Genomic DNA, 11,713 nt, shown 5'->3' on the forward strand with positions numbered 1-11,713 from the left:
ACCCCTCACACATACACCAAGGCACAGGGAGAGTGGAGGAGTGTGCTTGAAATGCTCTCCACTGGACAGGGCGTGGTCTTTACGCGTGTCTTTAGCTCACTGCACCTACAGTTACTAGCAGAGCAACTCATGCCCAGGCAAGTTGAAAAACCCAACATGATTGGACAAGGGTCTATTAAGGCTCCACTTCTAGCTGAGTAGTTGCTAGCTCCTGGGGAAGGGAGGTTACATCACTTTGGGATTGAGGCCACCAGTTGGTGTCCTATGCCCAAGTGAATGACACCTACACAAACAGCCTATGCACAAGGGCAGCACTAACTGCCAGCAGTGAGTTATAATTTTGAAAGAGGAGGTAGACAAGTTGGGAAGGATATGTGTTAGAGGAGAGTCCCAAGGTTAGATAGGTGAGGAGTGGAATTAGATACATTGAGATACATCATATACATGTTTAAATTTTTCAAACAATAAAAATAACTCTAAAAGGAAGTAATAATAGCCTATCATACCAGACCCACCATAAAGGCAAACAGAGCATCTCATTACATCCTGTGCTGTCAATAACCCAGGACCACAGGACCCAATATGGCAGTCAAAGTTGTAACATCTGTTTTAAAGCACTCATTCTAGTTATTTTCCGGCAACTATATGCTTTGGCACAAGAATCTCAGAGATGATACTCAGGATGACATAATTTCTCAAGATGGCTTGTAACATTCATTTTTATATGGCTGAGTAGTATTTCATTGTGCAAGTGTACCACATTTCATGTAAATAAATGGAACTAGAGTTCTTGGTCCTTGTTCTTTCCCTTTTCCCCTCTTCCCCTCTGTCCCTTCTCTCCCCATTCCCCTCCCCCCTTCCCTCCATGTGCTCATGATCAGCCTCTACTCCTCTCCTCTTCTACTCTTCTTCTCTCGTTAAACCTTTCCACATGGAAAAAAAATGTAACTAGAAAAAAATAATCGTTCTGAGTGAGATACCCCTGACACAGAAAGACAATTGCGATCAAATTCTTGTTCAACCATCGTCAGAGAAGCTTTCTCCTGCAACAGATGGGAACGAATACAGAGACCCACAGCCTGGCATTATGCAGAGAGAACTTCCAGTATTAAATGGGATGTCTCCACTAAATCCTTCCCCACAAAGCTCAGCGAATGCTGCAGAAGAGCCAGGGAATATGCATAAAACACACACTACAGACACACACACACACACACACACACACACACACACACACACACACCCTCTAAATCAACAGGGTCAAAGGTCATATGAACTCGTAGAAATTGAAGCGGCATGCACGAGGTCTTCATTGGTCTGCATCAGATGGGGTCCTAGAGCTGAAATGATTCGTGGACACGTGCCTCCATTCCTAACCCAGAAGAAACCTAACATATATACCCACTTACAAATGAAATTTTAGTTTCCTCCAAGGGAATCTCACTGGAGAAACAAACTATTCTTAAAGGTAGGTAGCATGCCCAGCACTAAAGGGACATCAGAAAATGAATTCCACGGCATAACTAGAGATTCCTTATCTCGCAATGTCCTACCAGACACTTTATAAAGTTTTAAGAATTCGATATCATTTTATTTTATTTATTGTTCATTCTTTTCCCTTTTTACCCTATGGTGGCTCCTGTCCTGTGTGTATGTGTGTGTGTGTGTGTGTGTGTGTGTGTGAGTGTGTGTGTGTGTCTGTCTGTCTGTCTGTCTGTCTGTCTGTCTGTCTGTGTACACATATTATGTCTTCCAGTTTCGTTTTTATGAAATCTCTAAATGTGAAAACAAGTAGGTCTCTGCTTCTATGTCCTCTCTTGAGCCGCCTCCCCTTCCAACTGTTTGTTTTGTCCAATTTCAATGTGGTAATCTTTGCTTTAACTTATATTTTATTTTATTTATTATGTCTTAGTAACCTGTTTGTTTTCTAATGAGAGACAGAAAAGGTGTAGACGTGTATGGGAGAGGAATTAGAGACAAACTTGTGGGGGAATAGAGGAAGGGAAACCATAGTCAGATTGTATTGTATAAGAAAGAATCTATTTTCAACAATAAAAAGAAAAAATAAACAAAAAATACAGTCTTTAAATGTATCCCAATTTTCTCTTTTGAAACTTATTCCCCAGTGCCTTAGTGATGAAACATGAGATCTCTGGAAAGTGACTGGGTGAAAAAAAATCTATTCTATACTTTACTAAGGGGTCTTGTTCACTCTCTTGTCATATGATGCCCATTATAATAATAAAACACAAAAAGAACACAGACCAAGTACTCTGGGTGATGCTTTTAGACAGATGGGCTCTGAACTGTAACTTAAATAAACTTGTTATCTACAAATTCTCCAGTGTGTGACATTCAGCTACAGGAACAGCAACAACAACAAAAACGAACAAACCTATGCATGGAAGCCCATGTATCAAATATTAACTCTTTAAAAGAAACTACACATTAGGAGAGTATGCCCAAGTCAAAGGATGGATATGTGAGCAATCAATGAAAGCAATCTGTCAAACTGAAGGTGATTAATAGCTAGAAGAATGCTGTCCTTCATAGGTATGAGGTAGCATTTGATTCTAACACCGCCTCCGTCCCTCCGTCCCTACCGTGTCAGGTGATCTGGAACAATGAAGAGGGGACTCCCCTTTAGGGTTTCACTTTCTCCTTCCACCTGCAGAAGTCCACACCATGGGATGACAATGCATTCCAAAACACAGATCAGCTTTCATCTGAAATCTTCTCCAAAGCCCCATGTATTAGTAGATAAGCCCCAAGAACATAGCTCCTTTGGCAGGTACTGATAGCTAAGAGGAGGGACCTACTTCAAGCAAGTTAAATCATTACATTAAATCCTACAGTGGAGAAATGAAAAGACCTGTCTCTTTCACATCTTGGTCCTGAGGAGAACATCTTTTGCTGCATCCCCTGACCTCCATCATAGGCTCAAAAGCCAAAGGGCCAACCAGTCAAGGACTATATAGCCATATATAGAAACCATAAGCCAAAATAACCTTTTGCTTTTTGTAATTGGGTTTTCTTGGGTAGTTTGTCACAGTGACACAAACCGAATAACATAGTCATGCCAACAAGTTCTTAGGTCATAGGGGCATTTTAAAACATGGACTGGACTAGAATTTATAATATGATCCCTAGCCATGGTAAATATTTGTTGACTTTTTATCATATCTGTAGATGTCTTATATGTCTACTGTTAAGAGAACAGAGAAGGAAAGTTCACATAGTACATAGCCTACTCTAAGGACATCAGTTAACATTTCTGGGGGTGGGTATATACTAAATAATAAAATATGCCTCACAATATATATCACAGATGTCTGAAAGCCATGGGAGAAGGCAGACTCTGGGCTCCTTTAAAGATGGTAGATTACTGAGAAATGGAAACAATATGAGCTAGTGACCTTGGAATACTTAAACTTTGGATTTAAATACTTGCCCTTCTGGTTACAGCAGTGAGGATTAAACACAAGTCAACTTTCTCCTGCCTGGAAAAAAATCTCTCGGGCTGTTTCCTTTGTGTTTACTACCCCAACTCAAGAGTTTATTTTGGGGGACAAAGGTAAAGAAGAGAGATGCCACAAGTCCTCTGTGTTGTCATTACATGCAGTTCTGACTAACAATCACAATTTTTCTTCTGAAAAATTATAGCACTTTGATATAAAATGATCCATATTATATCTGTGCTCTCTCTCCTTGGGGATGGGGCTACACGTGTACATACATATGGAAGCCAGAGGGCAATGTGTGTATCATCTTTCACTTCCCCATCTTACTCTTTGATAGAACGTCTTCTCACTGAATTTGGACCTTACCTACAAGCTAGAGTGATTAGCCAGCATAACCCCTTACCTGTCTATTGACTCTCCAAACAGAGATTCAGATAAACTTCACCATGTCTGGTCTTTTACGTGGGTGCTGGGGATCTGAACTCGGGTCCTTGTGCCTATGCATCAAGCACTTTACCAAGTGAGCCATCGCCTCAGCCTCTATATGTATTGTTAATCTTCATACACATTCTTAAAAATTATGTTGCTTGGCATATGATATCAAAAGGAAAATACACACGAAGAGTTTAGAACCACGTTGGCAGACAAAGTACTCAAGACGTGATGGAAGTACCAGCAGTGGGAGCTGCGGCAGCTGGTGCTGACGGTGCAGGTAAAATTTATCTTCAGTGCCCGCTAAAAGGCCTCTGTGAAGAAGTGGGGCGAGATGCTAGGTCCAGATGGTTATAATATTCCACTTAGGAGACTTTACGTTTCCACCTAAGACCAGAGAGGATGTTAAATTAAATCCAGAAGAATTAGCCCTTAAAGAACGGAAGGATGTTAGGGAACTATCTATACAAGATAGTAAAGAATTTTTTTTGTGTTAGTAAGGATGCAGAAAGGTGATAATCCCTTGCTGCTAACACTTATGTATCAACTCAAAAATTGCACTAAAACTGTAGATTGATTAGGGTGGAAAGGCAAGGAAAATTTCTATGTGTGCCTCCTCCCCTTGAATAATTGCAGTCCCCTGAAGTTACTGTGAGTTAGTGTGGAGAGCCTTTCGGGATGCATAGGAGGTTCTGGGATGAGATATATCCTCTGCCTTGTCAGCATTGATTATAATGTTTTCAGAGGATCATCCACAATATATCGCATCAATGATCTGTGTCTTACTGTCTCCATAATATTGACACCATGTGATCAAGACCTCTGTGTTAACAAATGTCCCAGCACACTGCACACCTTTCTGTATCTGAGGATGCAATGAAGCAGATTCACTTAGTCCTACTCCACAGCATCCTACAGGTAGAGAGAAAGGTTCCAAGTACTGACTTCCCATCTAAGACCAAGTACCAGGAGATTGACAAAGAATACCCACAAATCTCCCATTGTTCGAGCATCATCACACATACCACCATGGGAAGGTCCCTGCCCCTGCTCCTTTCTTGTACATTATAACTGCAACAACCCCGTAAGGCCTCACTAACACAGTACCTGCCAAGAAGGTCTCCCGTGAGCCTCTTCAACACTTGAAGTCTACATCAGGAAAGCCCTTTAGAACTGTTTTGCTCAATCCTTTCTCCACAGAGAGGATCTAAGAATTTTGCAGGGAGCAGGCTGTATGGACTGCAGCGCGCACATGCACACAGTCAGTGCAAGCGAGCAGCTGGCCATAGATGTGTTAGTCATTCTCAGTGGTCCATTAAGAGTCCTGGGACTGCAGCCAGGAAGCACCGGACTCTCACACTGAGTCTGAGGCTACCTTGCTGAGCAGCCTCAGGCAAGCTCCTTCCCTTCCCTGAGCCTTGGGTTGTTTATCTTTATTTTCTTTTTCCTTGCTCCTTCTAGCTGCTGAGACCAGATCATCTCTAAACTTGCTATCATTCCAGCAGTCGATTAATTTCTAAAAACTTTTTTGAGCTCAGAAACAAAAGTGTCTTTCTGAGAAACTAATTAAAAGTACAGATAAAATCACATTAACTTATAAATCAGAAAGTCCCTTCTAATTACATCTTAAGCAACATCAAAATGGAGCTTGCCCAAAGCTACCACAGCAGTTAATCACCAGCTACTGACACTATTATTCCCACCCCTCCCCCAACCCCACCTACCCCTGATTCCCCTAGGTAAAGAGGGTTGCCTCCTGGGATACACTGTGTTTGGATTCCAGTTGTTCCAATTCATCTTCTTTTAGTGCATAAAGGACAACAGACACTTCTTTTTCTAGGCCACATAGAATTAGCCCAAATTCATTTAGCCATTCAAGTATTTTTTTTTAACACCTTCTGCATGCCAGACATGGCCCTGCATCTGCCAGAACAACTTCCAGTAAGTAGGTAAGTGAATTTTTATAGAGACTCAGTACCAGATACAAAGAAGCACACTACCATTTCAGTGGGTACTACTTTGCAGACAAAATCCAATCCTGGGGGGAATTGCAGCAGAGTTCCCCATATAAGGAATATTCTTGCTTTGATAATAATTCAGCCAAGAAATAACAGTGGGGAACTAATCCCTGGCAACTCTTTGGAACCCAAAACAACTATTTGGAGACAATTTAACCACTTAAGGAGAATCCAAACATCTCAATCGATTTCCACTGCTCTATTGGACAGTCTCCACCATGGGTTTCGTGAAAACGTGAATCGACGCTTAGCCTTCAAACTTAAGGATAGTGCAAACCCTTTCTATCAGAGCCACGAAGGTGGGTGAGTTCAGACAGATGCAAGCTCAGAGTTTTAGATGTGCATAGCACAGACAAGTTGCTTAAGCTCTTGCCTGGCACTTTTACCCTGGGTTAACTAGAGTCTGCCAATCCACTGACGTTCACTTGGAGCCTGGCAATACTAGCTAGAGAGGGATCAGAGCTTCGCTGGAGAGCCTGAGCCACATAGTAGGGTAAAGCCTGGCAGTTTGCAATGTCTCAGCTTCCAGATGAAATATAAGTTTTGGCAAAGTTAAGTAAACAAGACAAGGTAGTACTACCAAGCAAGCTGAAGATGGGCTTTGCCCCGAGTTGTCCATACTCAAGCATTAGCTACCTTTGATTTCTCCACTGCCTTGCATACCTCCTCAAATTTTCAGCACTCAAACAGAAAAACGAATGCCAGCATATTAAGGATGCAGACACTGTAAATAGAAATGATTCTCTGCTTTGCATTCTCTTCGCAAATGACTACCGTCATCCAAAATACACGTACCACATGGTCACTTATCGCAGTCACCCAAGGCTCAATTACTACCCTTGAATAGGAGGTCAGGGTTAAAAGCAACAGATTCAAAAGATAAATTTGGACCTGAAAGGGGAGAGATGACAGAATAGTTTGTCGGACAAGATGTCTGGCACCTTTGGCCATATTTCAATGGAACAGAAAAGATGTTGAGGTCACCGAGAAAGCAATTTAAGTGGGCCAGGGAGAGACAGTGTGGGTGATGGCTCCTTTTTTACCTGCAGAGTGAGACGGTGCTCTGCTCAGAGGGAATGGGAAGCCTGTTGATGGATGCTTCTTTCTCAGAGCAAAATTAGACATACTAACGTGGGAGACAGCCTGATGCTTCTAACACAGTGCTACCTTGGACTCGCTCTTGACATCATTTTGGGTCAAATAGGAATATAAATGCTAACACTGGTAAGCTTTCCAAGCAGGTACAAGGAAAAATAAAACACAAATGTAACGAAGATCCACGTGTTTATGGCACTTCTCAAAAAGAGCTGTCACTGCCATTTAGTCCACTGATTTGTATATTTAAATTCGCTGGAGGCAGGAGGGCCTGAGGTTCTCCTGAAGCTGTCTGGAAGGGCTCCACAATGTGTGAATCCAAGAGCTTCAAATAACTGGGGCAAATGGTGCTGTGCAGATGTAGGCTTGGGGCATGGACTAAAAATACAGATTTCTGGGCTCTCTGCCCTAATGTTTTAATTCAGTGAGCCTCTAGGAGGGTCCAGGAACTTACTTACATTTTGACTAAGAGGCATATATGACCTTGGTGCTCAGTGCCACACACAGTCATTAATGGTAAGCTAGAGAAACTGGAAACTCTAGAGACTTGGGTACAAGTCTCCGTTTAGCAGTTGATGGTTATGGCTTTCTGGCATAGCCTACCTCAATTTCTTCAGCATCCTTTCATCTAGGAGAGCCTAGGCAGGTCTCTAAACCGACTCCATTAAGTGTGAATGGGGTAGGAGCTAGACTGATACGAAGTGGAGACCTCAGGCTTACGTCAACCAAACCTGGCCTCAAGCTTCAGCCATTCTGCCTTCTAAGTGGACCACAGATAAAGATAGGTTTCTCTAGAAAAAGTTACATAATGTCACCAAGTCTCAGACTCCTCAGACCATGAAATGCAAATGGTAATAACAGTGCCCAGGGCATTGGGTTCTTTTGTGTATAAAGAATGGCCAGAATGAGGCCCTGCTGACTATCCAGTATCCCTTAGTTGCAAACAACCCAGGAAGGTCAACCAGAGGAGCCAGTCTGCTGTCCCCTAGAGTCCCTGTGATTAATGAGGCTCATGGAAAGGTAACCCTGGATGAGTGATTCCCTGGGCTTGTCCTTTTATGAAGAGATATTCCCAAGAAATGAGCTTTTCTAGGGAGGATATGATATAAGAAGGATGTGTTAATTGCATCTCCAAGGAACAAATACAGGAAGAAATTAGAGAAGGGCGTTTCGAGGTCTACATTGGGTTTTTCAAATGTAGTCCAGTGATGACCCTCTTCAGAATCAACTAGCATACTCATTAAATTTGAAAATCCTATCTCCGCTTGATTATGGTCCCATGGGAGTGGTTCCCATGGCTGGTGGAGGCTCTACTCTCTGAATGAGGGGCAAATCACCAGTGGTAAAGATAGGTGGTCAAATTCCTGTGCTCCCATTCTCCTGTCCTGCGAGTTTACATTATCCTGGGAGGAGGGGCCAGGGAAGACAAGGTATTTGCACATCTGTGCATTTTCCAAGAATCTAGTTTCCTTGTACCCTGGACATCCTTTCTGCAGCTATGTTCCTAATTATTTCAGAATTATCCATATAGTCCCAAGAAAGCACAATAGCCAAGGCTGGCTACTAAAAGATCTGGGCTATCCTACCTTCCTTAAAATGGTAGTGTGGCTAATATAAATTAGAGACTAAAAGCACAAAGTGGCCAACACCTATGTCGCCTCCGTTTTCTCACCTGGATGTCTCACCCTCTGTGTTCCCATTCTATTCTTTTCTCCTCTACATTCTTGTCTTCCATTCCTGCCTAACATTTCCTTCCCCCTTCCTTTCCTTTATCCCTCTCTAGTAATTGATCCTGCTGTCCTATGACTTTGTGTTCTCTCTGTCTCTGTCTCTACATCTGCCCCCATCCTCTTGCACTTGCACCTGCTCTCAGGGCTCTCTCATTATAGCTATCTTTCTCTCTACTTCTCTCTGGCTTTACGTCTTTCTGCCTTATACCTGCATCTCCTTATCATACACAATATGTCACTGCCCTTTCATCCTTTTGACAGCCCACTGCCAGGATCCACATCGAATGTGGAAGCCCCTGTGCCCCTGACAAGACATGGGCCCCATGAGAATCAGCAAGCATATGCTAAAAGTCAAGCCTGAGACCTCATTATTTAATCCATATGAGCAATCCCCTGCCGGAGACCTAGAGTGTGGAGAGCTTTCACCTGGTGGGAAACTAAACTTGGACTAGCTGCTGAAATTCGGAGGCAGTTACAGAGACAGCAAGGGCAAAGAGCCCTAAAGCCAAAACACTCCAGGAGGGGAACCATGGGCCCTTGTGCAAATGCTTGAGGGTTCTTTTGCACTTTGGAATGCCTGCCACTTTATTCTAGGGTTCAAATGCCTCACTGAAACCTGGTGGCAGAGGCCACTAAATGTGTATAAGTGTGGCTTTTCCTTCTTAAATCTTCATCCGTCTCAAAGCCAGCCAGCCTACATCCTCAGAACACAAGCAAAACCCGAGAACCCAGTGTGGGTGCAGGCTCTGAATGATGCCCCCTCCAGACACATAGGAGTATAGGCACCCTGTCATCCTCTTCTGGTTTCCACCCTCACCTTCCACTCTAGTTGTTGCCTTTCCAAAGTTCATGGTGTCCCGGGTGGGTGATCCTACACTACATGCGGGCTAGCTCAAATTGAGCCACTGCACACCGTCAGCAAATGCTGCTGTGGGTGCTATCAGCACCTTACACTGGGAAAACCAGAAGAATGGTGGTTTCAGGAGAATAAGGAAAGGCTCAAACATACTCTAGCCTAAGTCTAGGCAGCAGGGATGCAGGGATGCTCGCATGCATGTTCTCTCTCTCTCTCTCTCTCTCTCTCTCTCTCTCTCTCTCTCTCTCTCTCTCTCTCTCTCCCCTCTCCCTCCCTCCCCTCCCTCCCTCTCACAGCCCAGCCTCGGGAAGGAGAATACCCACCACCAGGGACCAAGGGAGAAAGCCAAAGCCGGGGCTCAAGTCCAAGGACCAGACAAGTCCACGTAGCCCAGCTGAAAGGCCCCTCAGTTGCTTGTATGTTGAAACCTCAGGCAGACACACAAAGGAGCTGCTGTTTTCCTCCAGGAGGCATTTGGATGCCTCCCACAGCCCAAATTGGGCTGGAACTCAGAAATCCCATTTTCTTGCCCACGTTCAGATGCTATCATGCAAGTGGTAGGGCCAGCCAGGGCCCCTTGGGAGAGCGAGTGGTTTCCCTCCAGGAACCCAACTACAAGAAGCATGCTTAAGCCACCTGTTGTTGGTCTAGGTTGGCCCGCCCTGTGTCAGCCTGCTGCAAACCTTCATCCTGTTAGAAGTACCCTGGTTGCTCGACCCAGTAGCAAGAAGTAAATTTCACTCATGTCTCTTCCTCCAACCACCTCTTCTGACCCTTCTAAGCCTCCCTCGCATCTTCTTTGTCCCTTTCCTGTGCAACTCCAGTCTCTTTTCCCCACATCCTCTCTTAATATTCCAGCAGTAATTTCTCTTTCACGAAGTGCACTTAGTGTCTTCCTAGAGACTGGGGGTTTCCCATCATCTCCCAGCGCGCCCCAGCAGCAGCTGATCTCCAAGCGCTTACGCAGGGTGCTTACTGAACGCGCGCGGGCAGGCTGAAAAGACCCAAATGGCCCGTTAATGGGGAACAGTGAGTGACCTGTTCTCAAAAGCTCCGTTTCTCCTTGGGAAGAGTACTCCTCTGTGGTTTCAGTAAAGAAGGTAATCGGGCTAAGGAACCAATGTTTTGTTCGCCACCAATCCCAGGATAAGTGCAAGAGACTCAACTTTCTGGCGTCTGCCCCGCATCTCTGCAAACTGCTATTTGCGGGGAAAGGACACCATCACCAGCGGGCTACTCACCCTCAAATGTGGATGTTTCTCTTGTAAGGGTTCTCAGCAGTCAGATGTGCACGCAGGGGCAGCGAAACCCTTTAGTGTCTCACTCCTCTCCTGGGCCGCGCGGCTTGAGCTACGCGCTGGGAGCGGGGCGGCCGAGGGCAGTGGATCCCATGGGTGGCGAGTTGGCAGAGGGCGCGCCGCCCGGCTGGGGGCGCATCGCTCCCGGGGCTGGCGCAGGCTGCAGCGGGCCGAGGGGCTCCCGGGGAAGTTGGTGGTGCTGGGAACAGACTTCAGACTTGGCGCCCGCTTCTCCCAGTGTGGCCAGGCGCGTCCTCCGGGAGCGATCGGAGGACTTGCGGGTGGAAGGGAATTGGGGGCTGCGGGTGCCAGCAAAGCAGCTGCAGGAGGCGTCCCTGGCCACCGCCTAGAAGCAGCACAGCGACATCGCACTGCCCGAATCTCTCAGCGCTGTCAGGAGCCCAGGGCGAGCGACCCAGCCAGGCTGCCGGCTCCCGGCAAGCGGGCGCCCTTTGCTCAGAGCCTGGCTCGCTCCAGCCCGCTGCGCTGCTCGCGTCACGGTCCTGGTCCCCTCCGCTGCTTCGCCAGCTCACAGTGCTCAGCTGGAGCGAGAGGCTGAGCGTGAGGCGGTCGCGGCTCCCGCAGCATGGAGGGCGATCTACCCGGCTCGGGCTCAGGCTAGGGCAGCAGCGGCCGCCGCCTCCCGCGCGCCCACGTGCGGGAGCCCCGGTGTGCGCGCTCCGGCTGGCGGGGCTGGAGAGAGGGAGCGAGGGCGAGCCTCGGGTGGGGGCGGCGGGGACAACCCGTACCCCCGCGCAGCCGAGGGCAAGCTGCTGAGATTCCCGAGAGCGCGGGGCTCCTCGCCTGCAGCTTGGAGAAGGGA

General features: G+C 46.1%; 1 protein-coding gene across 1 annotated transcript in view; it reads right to left on the reverse strand.

Annotated features, from left to right (window-relative positions):
- Nucleotides 1-11,502, reverse strand: part of Sgcd (sarcoglycan delta) — a 911,604-nt gene extending 900,102 nt beyond the window's left edge. Inside the window, exon 1 of the mRNA XM_032911912.1 lies at nt 10,834-11,502. The gene's annotated coding sequence lies outside the window, so the exon portion shown is untranslated. The remainder of the gene's footprint in view (nt 1-10,833) is intronic.
- Between the last annotated feature and the right edge of the window lie 211 nt (nt 11,503-11,713).

Source organism: Rattus rattus, chromosome 9, assembly GCF_011064425.1.
Source record: "Rattus rattus isolate New Zealand chromosome 9, Rrattus_CSIRO_v1, whole genome shotgun sequence".
Taxonomy (NCBI): Eukaryota; Metazoa; Chordata; class Mammalia; order Rodentia; family Muridae; genus Rattus; species Rattus rattus.